General features: G+C 42.5%; 1 protein-coding gene across 4 annotated transcripts in view; it reads left to right on the top strand.

The window, feature by feature from the left end:
- The window catches only part of LOC308178410 (uncharacterized protein), a 62,179-nt gene that overhangs the window by 30,842 nt on the left and 14,379 nt on the right, over positions 1–16,958 (top strand). For 2 of the 4 annotated variants that reach the window (XR_013939740.1, XR_013939741.1), the window contains exon 1: positions 9,511–15,165. The exons of the other annotated variants lie outside the window; for them this stretch is intronic. The gene's annotated coding sequence lies outside the window, so the exon portion shown is untranslated. Of the gene's footprint in view, positions 1–9,510; positions 15,166–16,958 lie in introns of those variants that run through there. 4 annotated transcript variants of the gene reach the window in all.

The raw sequence follows: 16,958 nt of genomic DNA, 5'->3' as shown, positions 1-16,958 counted from the left end.
CTAATCCACTATTGCTCCAGATCGCTTTTGAAACTGATTTAATTGTGTCAGCCTTTCATTTTTTCCCCTTTCTCAGTGTCTTCTGCTTCTAATAGCAATCTGAAAATCAGTTTACTAAAGTGCCATCAAATAGCATTCACATGCGTAACTGTTTGCCTCAGCGTGTACTCAGCAAAATGTAGATGAGTGTAATGGTATATAATGCACTGTGCCTGGAAAAGTGCAAAGAGAGTCAGAAGAGATTATGAAACAATGCAGCTCTGCTTTAAGACCTCACTGTGAACACTAATGTTTTGAGCTCAGTAGGAGATAAAATCTATTGCTGTATTTAAAGGCATTCTTGGACTACAGATGATATCTGTTTCATGAATATAGGCTGTGATGAGGACATTCTTCAAGTGGGGAAAAATGAACTAACAGAATAAAGCTTTCTGATTAATTTAGAATTGGGACACAGATTTGAGGGGATTGTTTTCCTGAGGCACAAAGCAGCCAAGTCCAGAGATGGAGTCATAACTGAAGAGACAGAGAACCTAAAACTAATGTTGGGAGGCAACGTGGTGGCTGTTGAAATGCAGGTGTGGACAAACTGGCCAACATATGGCAACATACAGTAAAGCCAAATGGCACATCCTTGCTCACATGGCCATCCTTCCAGAAGGCACAGCAACCTTGCCTATACTTGCTCGTCAATTGTGGTGGACAATTTCTCAGCTTCTGTTCAGGCTGTGTAGGAGAGGCAGCAAGACAGAATGTGAGGCCACTGTGGGACCCTTCAAGCTCAGTGAGAGACAAGAAGATGGCTTTGAGAGGAAGGAACAAGCAGTAAGAAAGATGGATGATTTGCATTCTGGGGGCTAAAACAATATTCACAGCTTGGATTTAGAGCTTCCATTTTGGGACTCAGAGCTAAAACGAGGCAGTCAGTAAGTGTCAGGAGGCAGAATGCCAGTTCAGTGCTAACACCCAGCGGGACCACACACTTTAACTATCCGTGAAGAGTTCAGATCAAATGGTGGTGGCGGTGTTTGGGAACAGGGTGGTGCCAATTATATGATACTGGAGACAAAGCCATGATGCTTTGGAGCTGAAGGGAATGAGACTTGGGGCTTTAATAATATTAAACAAATTTTCAATCAGTCTGTAGCCATCCTGCAGGTTAGTGGGTCTGTTCTAGTCTGTGTGCATTATACACCTATTGTGTTTGCTAATGATATCCTGACAATCAACGTGGCTGGGCTGGAAAGGAGTCCAGATTTGAGTATTTATAGCAGAGGCAAATTATAGCTGAAATGAAGAAGTCCTTGAAGAAGTGGAGGGGACACAGAGACCTTCTGGCCTGCATAAGTAATCCTCCTGCATGAACATGCCAGTCTGCACATCCATACTTGAATGGGGAAGAAAATTTGTTTTGACAGCCCCGGCACAGTAACTGGCAGCAAAACAACAGGTCATGTAAATAAGTCAAGACAGTTCTGTTCTGTAAGCTGATTATGTTTTTGTACTTCCAAGTAATTATTAGTTATGAAGAAGGGTTACAAATGCTCTTAACACCTTGAAGGCATCCCCAGCTTTGTTGTGGAGGAATGTGCTTATGCAGCTGCTGCTTTCTTTATTGGGAACAAGGTTGGTTAATGGTTTCTCTTCTTCAACGCCGTGTACCAATTACCATCTAGGCACTGCGGGTAGCACTGGAGAGACAATTTGCCCCATGTTACGAAGTAGAATTGTGGATTACCTAACAGTTCAGATGAGGCAAGCAAACGAGAGAGAAATGAGGCTGCAGAACGATCCATCCTTTCTGTGCAGAGGTCAAGGAGTCACCTAAGGCTCTATCTCCAGTCCCAAGAGCTGGGCAGATATGTTCCAGTGACTGCATTTACCTTTCCTCTTCACACTCTACTCAGTAGCCTCCTGTGGACCAAGGGAGAAGCACCATCCAATATCCTGCTTTGCTTGGCCCGACGTGACTTCTCAGGCACTCTGTGTGTTGTAAAAATGTACTCACCCTTAGTAGTGTGTCCCCAGGGTGGGAAATGGTGGGCAGGGAAGCAGGTGCAGACAATCTTATGGTAGAATTTGGCTCATCACCACTGTCATGCACTGCAAGTTTAAGGCAGTAATAGGCTACCTTGCAGGAATCAATACTTAAATGCCTTACACTGGTGGTGCAATGCAAATCTCTAAGCTTCTCTGTCTCATATGCTCTGCCACTGGTTGTAAGCCTCAGATAAATTATGATTCTGCTATTATAATTATGTAGGTACATATATATGTATTTTTTCATTCCATTTTCACCAGGAAAATAGGAGTAAACTGGTGCTTCTGATGGACTGCATATGTGGAGTTTACTCAGAATGGGTCTTGGATGTTTACACCCACGAGGGTAAAAAATAGGAAGGGCGAGAGAGCCAGCGATGTAATTACTGTCATTTCCTACAGTTGCAGGGTCTGGAGTTAACTTCTCATCTCGCCTTTCTTTGCCGTAGTATAAAGTGATCCCAGGGCAGTTATTAACGATTAAGCCCAGTGGACAAAAACAAACAAACACAAAAGTAATTGACATTTCATGTTCTAGCAAAGTTTGTCTGTATTTAAAGTTGTATGTATTTTGCAGTGTCTCTGACCTACCCACCTTTGGCATTTATCTATCTGGGTGGCAAATCCCTTTGTTTTCAGGCAGTTTTTGTAATTGGCCCAATTGCCAAGGCTCCAGTTAGGATAGGAGTATTGGGCAGGGAGTGCTGTTAATGGTTTCAAGATTCAAAAACCAGAAGTTAGAGTCCTGTCTTGTTTGACCCTTCTGCATAGCAGACCACATCTTGCAGCCAGTTTTTCCTACACGTCTAATTGTCTGTGGTTGAACAATTTGCTTTCTAATTTAGAGACTCAAGCATGGATTAATCCACGATACCCGTGAATTATCTACTCAGTGTTTAGTTATGTGAAGGTTAGATTTTATTTTCAGAGTGACTGTGACTGGCTTCACTGTTCAGACATGGCATCTGGTATTGCTTTTTCTTTTTTTGCTCACATTTTCTAGTCTCAGATATCTCCTCTCTAGGCTGTTAATTATAACTCACGTACAAGGTGTCTTCACTTCGAATATCTTGCTAGACTGAATTCTTTCAGTTTCTCATAAGAATAATGGATCAAAAAAACTAAAGGATGGATGTATAATTAGATCCGAGATGACTAAACAGTGGGAGTTACAGCACATCAGAAGGTGTCAGTACTGGCCCCAACAAGAAGGAACAAAAGTGAGTGGGCCACATCCTTTGCACCATGTTCCCGTTGCTTTTTTCTGTCTTTACTGGGAGGACAGCCCCTCTTCAGGTCACATAACTCACCTGGTACTCCAGTCGTGCATGGACCATGTTCTCATCCTGCTGCAGTAAGCACTGTCATTGTACAGGGAGCTCTGAGGGACATTCATGAGAGGTAAAGAAATATAGACAAGTGGGAATATAAAGGCATGTTGTATTCGCTTTTCATGCGGCATGTTTATTTAGCACAATATCGTACCAGAAATACAATGTCAGCAGCAATAACTCATAATGCTTTGAAATTCAACAGAAAGGAGGAGAGATACGTAAGAACGAAATAGACTTCTAGCCCAACCACCTCATGCAACTACTTTTATTTATTTATTTTAAATTTAGCCTTTAGGTGACTCTTCTCTGTATGTGATTATGTGTTTTTGATTTGTTGTCTTTATTCCTCTGGTTTATATTGCTACTGGGTATCTTTAAGCCACCCTCACTTTTAGACCCTCCTGCATTTACAGTCCCGGTTGGTCTGTGCTGACTGTTATGCAGAACAGTATTTAGGCAGCCCCTTTCCTAATGCATGCTCAGACGCTGGCAGAAATGGTGTGGCCCTCCTTCTTGACTTCTTGGTTGAGAGAAAGTGTTAACCTAATTGAGTCATCCACTAACAACTTCTTAGCTGTTTAATTTGATTTTTTTTTTCTCTTTCTAAATATCCCAGATGTATTCTTCTTATCATTTATTTCTTGTGTGACTTTTTGTTTTGGCTATTCTTCTGTGCACTGCTTTCCAGAGTTTGTGTTAGCAGTTCCGCAGCTGCGAGAACTGCTCTTACATGTGGGCCTGATTGCGCATTACTGCTCATCTTCACTAATTTCACTCTTCTCAGCTATCTGTAGCATGGAGAGAAAGGAAAGTCTTTAAGAAAAATTGCCAGCAATGCAGCATGTCAGGAAAACACAGCCAGAGTGCCTAGACCTTTGTGTTCTGAAAATTGAACTAGTCCTAAGAAGACAAAAGGCCATATCTGGTAGGACGCGATGGCCAAATATTTGTCAGTGGACGATGGCACCTGGAGAGGCCAAACCACAGGGGATATTACTTGGAGCATGTGCTTTAGGAACATACACAAAAATGCTGGACAAGGAGAAAAGGGAAATGAGCATTTGTAATAAACAGTCACAACAGGGTTAAATGGCGTGGAGGGAGGCAACCAGGTAACAACATTAATCCCCCATGCCTTGCATTTAAAGGCTGGAACCCCCCTCCACCCTCTCTCCCTGTTCTTGAGGAGGATTTTCTTTGCGTACAAGCTTGAGGTTGCCCACAAATAAAGCCACAGGCTCTCAGCAGCGTAACAAGCAAGAAGTTTGAGCTGAAAGGTCTTTTTGCAGAACAAATTTTGTGTGTGATACATGTACTGTCAGTAGTTCCCTTTTTCACTGGAAAGGGAGTCTCTGGGGTTTTTGCAGGATGAGCTGAGAACCAAAGATGTAACACGTGCTGGTGACACGCTCACCTTGTAGGGCTGCCTGTGTTAACACCACCGCACCACAGGACATCCAGGGCTTCCTTTACATCTGCAATAAGTAGTTTTTGCTGTGAAATGCATGCACTTAAAGCTATATTTTTTTTATTTTTTCTGTACAATGTGTAAGGGAAGCACTTTTCAACCAGAAAGTTCTGCCCCTGCTGAAGCACTACCTGCTGAATAAGCAATGAGCCCTTATGCCTCCTGGAAGCCATCAAGTGCAATGAAGATTGGAAAGATTCTGATTTGATTGCCAAGAGGCATAGCTTAGATCTTCTCAGCCTTTCAGCCCCCAGTTTGTCCTGCGCTCATATCAAGGCACAGTAATGTAAAAGTAGCCATGCAGCCAAGGGAGTCTGCAAAGGTTGAAAAAGTGGAAGAAGCTGATAGTTGCAGTTGTCATCGGCCACTAACTAGGACTCACTTTCTTTTCCCCCTTCCACATCTATAAAATGACTTCTCTAAGAGCAGTCATGGGCTTTGAATTTCATTACTGCTGAAACATTTTGTAATAGCTCCTGACACTACTTTCTCAGCTGATAATTTAGTTAAGCTCTCTGCTGCACATGCTAATGCTGCAGTGTGGAGGCAGTGGAAAATTATTCAATAAAACTTAACACTGCTTTCATTTCATGGTTGTTATTATCAAATATTAGTCATTGCTGAGAATCATTCCTTGAACAGTGCTTTCTTATCATCTGAATGCATTTGGCTATCACTTCTTTGAAATGCAACAGCATCTTGGGTGCTAAATGAAAGCAGCTTTCATTTTATTTGGCTGCGCATCTTGACAGTGGGTATGATCTTAACAAACAGCAGTTACTGGCACTGCTGGGTATGCTGTGGTGGTTCGGCATAAAAGATGTTTTAGTTGAAGTTTTATGGTTGAGTGTCGATATTGAAAAACTCAAAGTGGTCTTGTTGTCAATGAAAACTTTTTTTTTTCCTACCAAAGATGTGTATGCTTGATTCAGTCAAAGTTAAGAAACCTTTTCTTGCTGTTGTAAAAAAGGTTCACATATATGCTCTCTCCCTTGTGGGTGCCTAATGACTAGTCAGATGTGAGCTCATATTTCAGCTCCTATATCTACTGGGCACTGAAAGAGTTTCTCTCTTTCACCCAGATGTTTCTTGTCTTGAAACTAACATGAATCCATTGTCTCTGAGATAGATTCTTTTTTTTTTTTTTTATGCTTATATGTAGAAAATAATTAAGTGGGGATTAAATTCTAAAATATGCTAAAAAAATTCATGGAACTCCCTCACTACTAACCCAGAACAGCATTGAAGATCTTTATATAAGAGTCCAGGCTGAAAGCTTTTCTCCATGGTTTTGAAGCAGTGGTGTGAGAAGGTGCTGCTCCCTGCACCGATGCTGTGGGAGCTCCACACCAGCAGCAGAAGCAGAGCCATTGTGGGGACATGGAGGAGGCTGGGGAGCCTTGTCAAATGGCCACGTGCTTTGTGCTCCTGGAAAATATCCCATGAGGATTTGGAGTGTGTTTCTGTCAGTTTGAAGAAAAAAGCATTCTCTTTTTGGGGAATGGTGGTAAAAAAAAAAAAAAGAAACCCACCCAACATCCAAACAAAACCCTCTGACCATCTGAGTAGTGTGTTTCTAATTAATAGACAAAGGTCAGAAATACCTTCTGCCTCCTGCTCTGTCTGGAGCTGGGATGAATAGATCCAGATCCTTCAAACTTTTCTGTGTTTGTCTGTTCACATGAACAAAACTCTCAAGCCCAATAACTTTTCCATAGCAACCTAAAAAAGCCTGAGTCATGTTTCTTTTCTCCATGTTTTTTTTTTTTCTTACAATCTTCCATGACAAAGGCTTGATTTTCCAGTCAAAACTGGAATTCCATATGCTTGATATTGATATGTTGATAAATACTTGGAACATGCACATTGAGGTTAAGTGTGTTGGATGGACTGTCTCAAGGATTGATATGACAGTACTGAAGGAGAAGGTGCCATTTATTTATTTGTATGGTTTTGTACTCCAGCCTTTGCAGAGGTTAACTCCGTTTGTGGTTTCCTACAAAACCTGTGTTGCACAGGGCTTCCTAGAGGAAGGGTTCTGTAACTGCGCTCCCCCACTTCAGCAAGCCAGCTGAGCCTGCTTTTATCTCAGCTTTTCATTGTTTTCCCTCAGATATGCTATCAATATAAATATGGAAATCTTTCATTTGCTTTCTGTTGTGTGGGTGTCTTGAGTAAATTCTCAGTGTGGACGGCTGGGAAAGATGCATTCTTACCCTTACAGCACCCGTTCCGCCTCTGCGTGATGGGGAATGTCTTCTCCATGCAAATGAGAAGCCTCTGAAGGTGCAGTGGACTTCCTGAGAAGTTAACAGAATTACCTAGAAATGAGATCTTCTCTCATTATTTCCAAGGCCATCTTCACTCAAACTTGATTTAAGCAGAAATGGTTTGTAAAATGATAAAATGGCTTCCGCAGGAATAATTATAGTGGTGTAGTAATTGTCACTAGGGTATGACTGTCTTCATTTTCCTCTCCAAATTCCAGTCCTAAAAGATTCAAAAATTTGCTTCTGCATTGCTACTGCTCTTGCGAGGACAGGATAAGAGAGACAAGAAGTCTGTCCCACCCTATGCCTTGCAGGAACATGGGACTAGCTCAGGGCTTTTTTGTCTGTCCTGAGCCAGAGGCTTCTCCATCTGACAGAAACTTCTCTGCCCTGACATTTTTTTCAACATTTATTATCATTCTGAGAGTCAGGTAGCAAACCCGATGCTGTAAGGAAACCAAATTAATCTCTGTCACTCAATTTCAGTTAATTTCTATTTGGAGTAAGATGTGTAGGAAGAAGTAATCACTTTTATTGTCACAGAAAGAATAGGCCAACTTCTGGGTGCACAAGCATTTCTCAGGGGATAGTGGAACTTGTAGGCGAGCTGTGTCTGCCTGTCAGGCTCATCTCTCTTTTCCCCTTTCCTCCTCAGGTCGTGAGGGTGGCTGAGTGTCTAAGCACATTTTCAGGAGGGCAGAGCCCAGTGACCCAATGCTAGTGGCTGTGCTGAGATTCAGAGAGTTATCTCTGCACCGTGCCCGATATCTTGCTTTGTCCCTGGGCTGTGCAGGGCACTGCGTGCCATTTGGCTTGCCTAGGGTAGATGCCTGTTTCCAGTGTACCTGTGGTGGTTTTAGGGCTGTGGGATCCTTTGGGATAAGTAGAGGTCTATACATGTACAATGTGATTGCTACAGTATTGTTTTAAAGGTCAGCCTTCTGTATTTGCACAACAAAGTTGAGTGTGACTGTCTGCCTCAGATGATATATATGCACCAGGATTGTGTCCATATATTAATAGTGCTGATTAAATAAGGCTGGGGGAAGTATTTTATCTATGCAAATATCGAACCCTCTTTTATATTTATAATTCTATAACAAAAGGAAGGTTTAATCGGAAACAAGAGCACATCTTCAATGCTATAGACTTGTGGGAGTTTTTAACAATTCCAAAGCAAAATCCCACCCTTGCAAAGCCAGACTTCTTTAGGGAGAAGTGTAGCTTGTCTTTTCTGACCAATGTAGCACAAACAAATAACCTAAAGACTTAAAATTCAGGCAGCTGAACTATAAGAAAATCTACAGCAAAAGCATTAGAAGGATTTGGTTTCATCAAATGCCAAAGGCATTCACAATTTTAGGGGTGTGGAGAGAAGGAGGGGAGGATCCTCACAGACGTTTTTAAAAACATTAGAAGGCTGAAAAGCACCATGTGGGATTTTCAAAGGCACTATGGGCACTTATCTGCTTCAGAAATGCACGTTTAACAATGAGTATCAGGGTTGGATGATTTACACATGTCCAAAATCCCATTAATGCAGGCATTACATATTATAAAATTCCCTTTGGAGATATAGATCATAAACTCCAAGAACATCAGTAAATAATCAACAGACCTGAAAAAAAGCAAAAGGGCAAGGATTAAGCTCATCCATCACTAACTAGCACATCTTTAGCAAATCCACAGAAAGAAAAAAAAGAGGGAGAAGATAAACATTTTTATCATCTTGTACTTGTTTCTCATTTATTACTAAGTGTGTATCAGCGTCACAGCTGGAAGCAGAGAGAAATGACAAAGCAAAGGGCAACCTTTCCACTTTTGAAAATGGATCTGAAGCTTGGCAGGAAACTCGCTATTTTTGAAATGTGCCTGGGGGTACAGCCTGACCCACGCAGCCATGCGGACCTAGAACAGAGAGCTGATGGGTCAAACTCTACCTATTGCTGTTTATTCACGAGATCTCTGCTGATTTTGAGGTCTGTTGGTGCTATGGTAGAGGATTTTTTCTTCTCTGAGTCGCTTGGCACCATGCCTCCTCAACAGCACCTGTCTGTCAGAAGCAGAGACAATGTCCGCAGCTCTCACGTTTGTTACCCTGAGGAGCACTCTCATGTACGGGGGGCTGTAACTCTGCCCAGGGTGAACTATACCAGAATACCACAGCTGGTCCAGATTCCTCTCAAATGAAGGCCTCACCCCTGCCATTGCTTCCATGGTGGTGCTGACATCAGCTGAGCTCAACAGTTTTCTCCAGAACCCGCTGGTATATTGACTGTTAGACCCCAGTCATCCAGGTCCATACTGCAAGAGTTCAAAGGCTGTCAGGTTGGAAAGGTTAAAAGATACTGATGGAAAAGGTCAAGAATGGCTGCGGGGGGGTGGGGGTGGGGGGGGGGTGGGTCTGAGGCTCCTCGGTTGTGTAGGTAACTGCTGCAGGGCCTGGAGGACTGTGTGGGGATTTGGGCAACAGCCCCCAACTCATTTCATTGATCTACCTGCTTGGAAAATCCAACACAAATCAGTTCATGCTGGGTATTTGTTCATAGACAGTATCTTCACCCCTGTAATAATATTGACATTTTTGTTTAAAATTAAATCTCCTTTTATTAGTACTTCATCATTTGTTTGTTTTCTCCACTAAGCATTCCCTCATAGGTATGGCAGCATATTGCAAAGCGTTCTCTTAAATAACCAAACCTACAGCCATCCCAATAAACGGAGCAGGAATGCTTTATGGTGCAAATCCTTCTTTTCATTGTGTTTTTTCCAATTACTGCTTAATTCACAAGGTTCAGTAGCTCACAATGGGTCTCTCAGACATTATGGCAAATTTGCACAGTTCTGCTGTAGGTAAAATTCCATGAGAGAAAACCCAAGCCAGAAAAGTAGCTACTTCACTTTCTCCCAAACCTTTCTCCTTGACTCCCTCGTGGCACTCAGAAAGCTGTGTGCTCTTTCTTCTGTGATGGCTTTGAGGAACGTGTTTTTGTGTATTGCTGCTGGATACTTTGGAAAGCTCGCTGAAAAGTCAAAGTGAGGTGGGACTTGCTGCGGGTTTGAAATGCCTCCTTTCTGATCGCAGAGCCTCTGTCAGCTGTTGGAAGGAATGGCCCCGTGGCTCCTTCAAGGAGCAGCTGCCTGCAGCACTGCTGTCTCCAGCGGGAGAGGAGTCTCTCCTTGCATCTGTACTGTGCATCTGTACTGTGCTGTATTTGTCAGAGGAAAGCTGGCATAATATGCTTCAAGATCCTTTCTGGCAAATTGTGATCATCTAGGGGAAACAAGAAGCCTGCTTCTCTTTCTCTCTCCCTCTTTTCCCTCTGCACTCTCAGTCGTCTCTTTTCACCCGTTTCTCTCTGTCTACCTCCATCTCTCCTCTCCCTTTCCATTCTCCTCCCCTGAGCTGTTTGTGCTGTGAACAAGCTGTCTGAACACTCCTCCTGCTGCTCCTGTACTGATTGTTACAAAAACAAGAATTAGCCCCACAGTGAGATCATCAGAAACCATTTTATTTGCCAGAGGTAGATTACCACGGGGTAGCAAGGAAGCAAACATCTATTTGAGGGAACAAAGACTAAACAACAACTTTTAGAAAACAGCTCAGGCACCGCTCCGGCTTGCTAATTCTTAAGGAAAAAGGGGTGAAATTCCACAATTACTTTAGGTTTGCAGAGGTAGGCAAAACTTTGACATTTTATCTGTATTTTTTAATGGAAAGGACCTTGTCTAATCATGGGCTGTTTGTCAGGGTCTGAGGGTCTGTCCGTCCCTCCTAATAGTTTCTCAAACTGTCAGTTGATTTTAGAAATATTTAATAGAGGGGTAGAGGATTAAAGATATGGTTCCTGTAAAATTCGCGACAATAGATGGACAATAAAATCCCTCCTTCTGCCTAAGGTGAAGCAAAGACAGCATGGAGTTCTCATTTGGCCCTGGAGAATCCCTGTAGGCTCTGTCAGTGCCCCAGGGAATGGGAAAGCTTCCACTGAAGTTTGTACCCTCCCAAACCTCAGGGGATTTGGTAGAGCTCCAGGTACAGATTACAGGTCTGCTTGCTTTTCTTGTTATTATGCAGATTTCAAAACTACTGGGTGATTTCCAAAAGAAATCAATATAACTTTCCAGGAGTTATGGCCTTCTTCTGGCCTCTGAAGAAGATGAGTGGAAGTAATGGGTGGGAAAAGAGGGGGCCAACTCATTAGCCACAAGAGAGAGTTTGAATGGGAATGAGGGCAGTGGCAAGGGAAACTGGAATATGGCAATGTAACATTTAAAATTGCTTAAAAAGTCATAGTGGTCTGAGGTGAAGTGGTGCATTTATGTCACAGAGCTAAGAAGAAAATGAAGTTTTCTCAAGGTTCAGAGGTAATTAGATCCAAGGCAGTGGTGAGGCAATGGCATCTTGGTCTGAAGGAAATACTGATGTCTATTCCTACTCTGAATTAGGAGGGTAAGTCCCAAAAGTGAGATGCAGGAAGGAAATCCTTGCCAGGTCTCCATGTGGGCATGGCAGATTGGACGCATCCTGCTGGAAATAGCACATTGGAGGCCAAGGAAGAGATGCCAGAAGAGAATGGGAATATTCTTTTCTCTTTCTACTTTGTCACCACATTTTTCAGAAGGAACAAGGGAGGAGGTCAGTGCAAAAAATTCTCAGAGCAAGCTGGAAAGACATTATTTATTGGTTTCAAAACCTGAGAAAAAATGCACAATGGAAACTGACCTAATTTGCCTACTTGCATCTTGTCCTGTCTGGAGTTTACAAAATTTCATCTGAGAGAGTGGTTCTTACTTGATTGTTTCTAGTCCTGTTCACTAAAGAAAGAGTAAATGTTTATGGAATTGCTCTGGAAACTTGACCAGAAATAGTTGATGAACCAGAATAAAAATGGGGAAGTTGAATAACCATAAAATAAGCGTGCTAAGTGTCTGACTCTGAAGGGAAATAAAATCTATTTTGGAAAGTTCAGCTGCAAGTTTAAGCACCAGGGTACTTTAAGTAACTCAGCTTATTTTACAGGCATTTTAAAGCAGCCTTGAAAAGAATAGGAGGATTTCTTAAATTGCTAAAAATCTCTAGGATGTAATGCACTGACTATCTCTTATGCCAACCTAGGAACCTGCTATTACCATTACAGCACTAAGCTTCTTTCCAGCCTAGAGGAGGTATAGGTTCATCCATGGCTGATGGGTACACAAAAGCAAGGTGGCTGCTGGTCCCCTGAGAAATCCATCAGGGGTGTAGGGTAAGGCTTTTGTAGCCTGTAACTTGGTATATACAGAAACGTGAAATTCTGACTGAAGAATGAAGCTGACATGATAACCTTTTTCCTTTTCTCTCTTAGATTTTCAGTTCTCGCTCATTCTTCACTCATTGGAGAGGGATATATGTATTCACAGAAAAAAAACTATGGCCCTCAACTGGAAGAGCTCAGCTAGTGATAGTAAATGTGATAGCTGCACTCATGAGATGTCATGAGTAGTTACTATAAGCTCACTGATAATAAAATGTTTACAAAATCACATTAATATTTAGAGGCACTGAATCCCTTTTTATCATAGTAGCCTCTAACAGTTGCACATTACATGATATGAACAATTGTTCACATTACATGAAGCTGAGTCTGAATACTTTTTTTGGTGAACCACATTTATTTTAAGGTAATATGGTTTTTCACTCAGCAATTCCACTGCTCATCTTAAGCATTTGCCACATACTGTCTTCCCAACAGATTAAATCTTAACTCCTCCTTAGTATTCCCTTAGGGCATATGAGCACTGAGATGCAATGTTTCATCAGAGTCCATTCCCGAATGAGCTGTTTAAATCCCTCTGTACGCTTGGGATATGTATCATCATCATGGGTTTCCAAAGGCCAGCTCCTGAAATGTGAAGGTATTTCTAGGGCAAAGCCAGTCTGAAAGGAAAGTTACCCCAGCTGGGTGTCATCCCAGTCTCTAGCTCGCTGTAACACTTGGTACTAGTAGAATTGTCACAGCTTCCTAAAGAAATTCAGCTGTCTGCTAGTTATCACTCTAATTCATTTGAACAGTTTACCTGACATTCAAGTGTTGTACAAACATTGGATAATCCACACACATGCACATGTCCAGCTGTATGTAATGGTTGAAGGGGTGCTGATATCCAAGAGGAATTGGGATATCTGTGTTCACTATGCATCCCTTCGGCAGCACAGCCCACTTCAGTTTGCAGTCTTAAGGCAGCAGGCAGAGGTGAAGAGGATGCACAAACACGTGTCACTCCGTTATAGTTGTCCACTGAAAAGGAATTTAAGTGTGATGCTGGTGCTTCTAAGATAAGGGTGAAACTGCTATTGAAGAAATAGTCCAGTCATAATCAGTGGGCTGGTTGTGGCAATATTTGGTTACGGGGAAATTAAGAAGTGCTATATTTTGAAGGTAATCCTATATCTAGTTTTATTATAGTTATTTTGTGAATAAATGAAGGCTCTCAGATCTGGTGCTATCATTCTGCTTCTTCCTTAAATGAAAGCCTTTTGATAAAAAAAGATATCCTGATGTGGAAAATGTACCATGCTGTTCAGCACACTATTCAAACCGTTCCTTACCCTTTCAGTAAAAAACAATTTAGAGAACATACCATATTCTTTCTGTTCTTCTTTTTATCACTGACAGCTAGATAATAGAAATGTTCTGGGACAGTCATGATGCTTCCAGAGATGATGTATGAGAAAGAGAGGGAACAGCTCGATCCCTTCAAGATCTCTCCTCTGTAGGACCAAGTGGCAGAAACAAAATGCCTGGTGAAGGGTGCAGGCCAGAATGGCTGTTTGAAAGTATCTACAGCGCAGCAGTAAGCATATCAGCCAAAAATACTTGTTATCTATTCAGTCTGAAAGAGGGAGAACGACTGCTCAGCACTGTTTATCATGTGGTTTCAGGTTTGTATCTGTTCAAGCCCAAAGTGACACGAGCACAAACCCTGCCAGGTTTATTTTTATGAGTTAGCTGGGCACAGGCAGTGCATTTGAGGAATGCCCAGCTCCTAGGTGTGAGCTAGACTGGACCAGTTGAGATTGAAGAGACTGCGTGTGCTCTCTTTTCGGCATTAGAACACCAAATCCATACTAGGGCAGTGGAAGGTAAGGAGGACCCAGGGCATCTCACCTCTGCAAGACAGGCAGATGTCATAGTGCTGGAAAAGTGTTCACAAGTGCCTGTCCAAGGAACAAAACCTGGCAGTGCGGCTGTTCCCTGGAAAGGGCTCCCTGTGCGTACTGCACAGAGCCACCATGCAGCCCTTAACTTGTTATCTTGCCATAGATTGTCAAGGTGAGACTCCCAGACAGCTCCGTGTTTCAGGATTGTGATCATGTCTAGAAACACATTTGTTGTCTGAAAAGTTGGGCACAAAGCCCAGTTCCACGTGGTTAAAGGTGGTTTATGAAATTCCTTCACTTGATGGTAGGATGCCCTGGGCAGGAATCTGGGTTGGGCTGTGCTGCTGCCCGTTGCACGCCAGCTGGAGTGATGCAGCTGCATTCAGGACACCTCCCTCTGTTGAGTCAAGCTCTGTTCTCCAGTGTAACGCCATCAAGGCCCGGAAGGCAGTAGTATTGGATCTAAGAACATTTGGATTAGTATAAGCCAAGAAAAGCAAAATATATGCATGCACCAGCTCCCATTAAATTTGGGAAAGGAGTTTTATTCTTATAGAAATTTTTAGGTAGATGGGTTCAGCTGCTGCTTGGCAATTTCCACATTGCTCTGTGCCTCAGTCTCTCTAGTGGTAAATAGCTCTGGTCTCCTTTGTGATCTCTGGGTGGGCCTTTGACTGTCGTCAGGCTCCACCTGGCCGCTCTGCAGCCCATGCTCTGAAGGGAGCCACTCAGACCATCTGTGATGGATGCTGCTCTGCCTGACAGTGTTCTCCATGCAGACATGCTCTCAGAAAGCAAGGTCAGCTGCTACCAGGGGAAGCTACAGCTGTTCTTCTGATTTAATTCATTTATTGACTTGTGAGTGCATCCAGCTTGGGGTGGTGACAGATCACTGAGGTGCTGTGTGAGGTAAGACAATGGCTGTAATTTGTGTCTGTGTGTGTTTGTACAAGCATGTAGGTGTTTTATTGAGGGGCAGCCAAATAAACAGCAGATGCATGAATGTATCCTGTCCTCCCATGAAGCTCAGGAGCTGGCCTCGAGCTTTGAGCTTTAAATCAAAGTAATAATGTTGCTTCATACATCATCGAGTACTCTATCATAATGCATATGGCCTCACTGCTGTTCTTCCCCTGTGAGTGCATTCTTTTGTTAAATTTGATTTGCATTTATCTTCACACCAATTAATGCTGCTCTGACAATGTCTGTGGTGGTGTAAGGAAATGATGGTGCACAGAGAGTTAGACTCAATGATCCCTGTGGGTCCCTTTCAACTCAGGATATTTTATGTTTCTGTGATTCTGTTCCAGAGTGGATTGGGCCTTTTGTGCTTGATACAGTTAGGCACTGACTCAGGTCACAAACTCGTTTTGTCTTCATAAATGGTGGGAAGGGTTTCAATGGGTGTAAATTGTCATAGTTCCTATAACTGTAATGAAGTTAGGAGAGTTTCTGTTGGCCAAATCTCTGTCTATGACATTTTTTGTCATAATTTAGTTCTCTGGTATTATGTCTAATTAAACTGACTGATTTTCAAAACCGCCAAAATGATTTACAAACCCAAGTTTGTTTGAGAGTGGTTGAGACTGAAGCTTCTTAGTGCCTAGGGGACAGTGAGCACTGAGGTGGGTGGCTGACCCAAGTCGTGGTGTTTCACCAAGCGACTAGTGCCTTGCCTGTTAAAAAAATCCCCAGACAAGCCTATATGTTTTTTTTCACAATTCCATAATTTTGTAGGTTTCACTGTAGGTTATTTTGGAAAATGGCTCCTGAATATCTTATTTTGAAAACTGTACTCAAGACAGCCAAACATACTGTAAGATAGTCTGCTTGTAGAAGGAGAAGAGCCAGGATTAGAAGACGGTATAAGAGTTGTCCCAGGAGGGACAGTGCAAGGTGTAGGACAGCCGTGAAAGAGGTTTGGAGAGGCAACAATGCTGTGCAGGGAAATGAAGGAACACAGCAGCATCCTCTGTCTGCTGCCCTGTCCTGTGAATGATGGTTCCTTCACATTTGTAAGCTAGCAAGTGACAATATTAAGTTCAGTTACCTAAATTATTGATTCTCCTACTTGTATTTAAGAAGTGATGGCTAGAACACCACGCTGGTCTTAAATATTTGGTCACTAAGATCATGTTTACTATATTTTTGAGGTCTCCTTCTCCCATCATCTTTCCAAACCAATGCATTCGTTTCGCTTTCTCAAGCCCAGTTCTTCCATTCCCATGTTTTGTATTTCCCTCTCTTTGACACAATTCTCCACACCTGCCTCACCTCTCCCAACTCCTGGTGGTGTGTACAGATGAAGAAATATGTCTTGGACCTGGAGAAGGGAGGCTGAGCCACCCCAGTGTCATCAATAGTTGGGTTCACAGGTCACAACAGTCCTTGAACCTGAATGTTTTGATCGCTTAAGAAGATCATGAAAATCATCTGTGGCAGAGAATTCTTGGGTTAGTATCGTACCTCCTGCGGAATCAGTGTATCTTGGGAGAGTGAAAGCAATCCTAATTTGTTGTATTTGATCTGACCTGTGTTTGTTGCAATTTGGACTAAAATTTCATGAGAAGCTGGTGGTGGTTTCTTTTTTTTTCCTAGTGAACTGGGTCACATTTCCCTTGTCATGCATAATCCTTTATTATACCAGCAGAATTATTATACAGAGTACTTTTAATTTTCCACACGTAACGTAGGCAAGCACT

This window comes from Anser brachyrhynchus, assembly GCF_964034855.1.
Source record: "Anser brachyrhynchus genome assembly, chromosome: 15".
Taxonomy (NCBI): domain Eukaryota; kingdom Metazoa; phylum Chordata; class Aves; order Anseriformes; family Anatidae; genus Anser; species Anser brachyrhynchus.
Note: the sequence above shows the minus strand (reverse complement) of the source record. Positions and strands in the feature narration are given on the sequence as shown.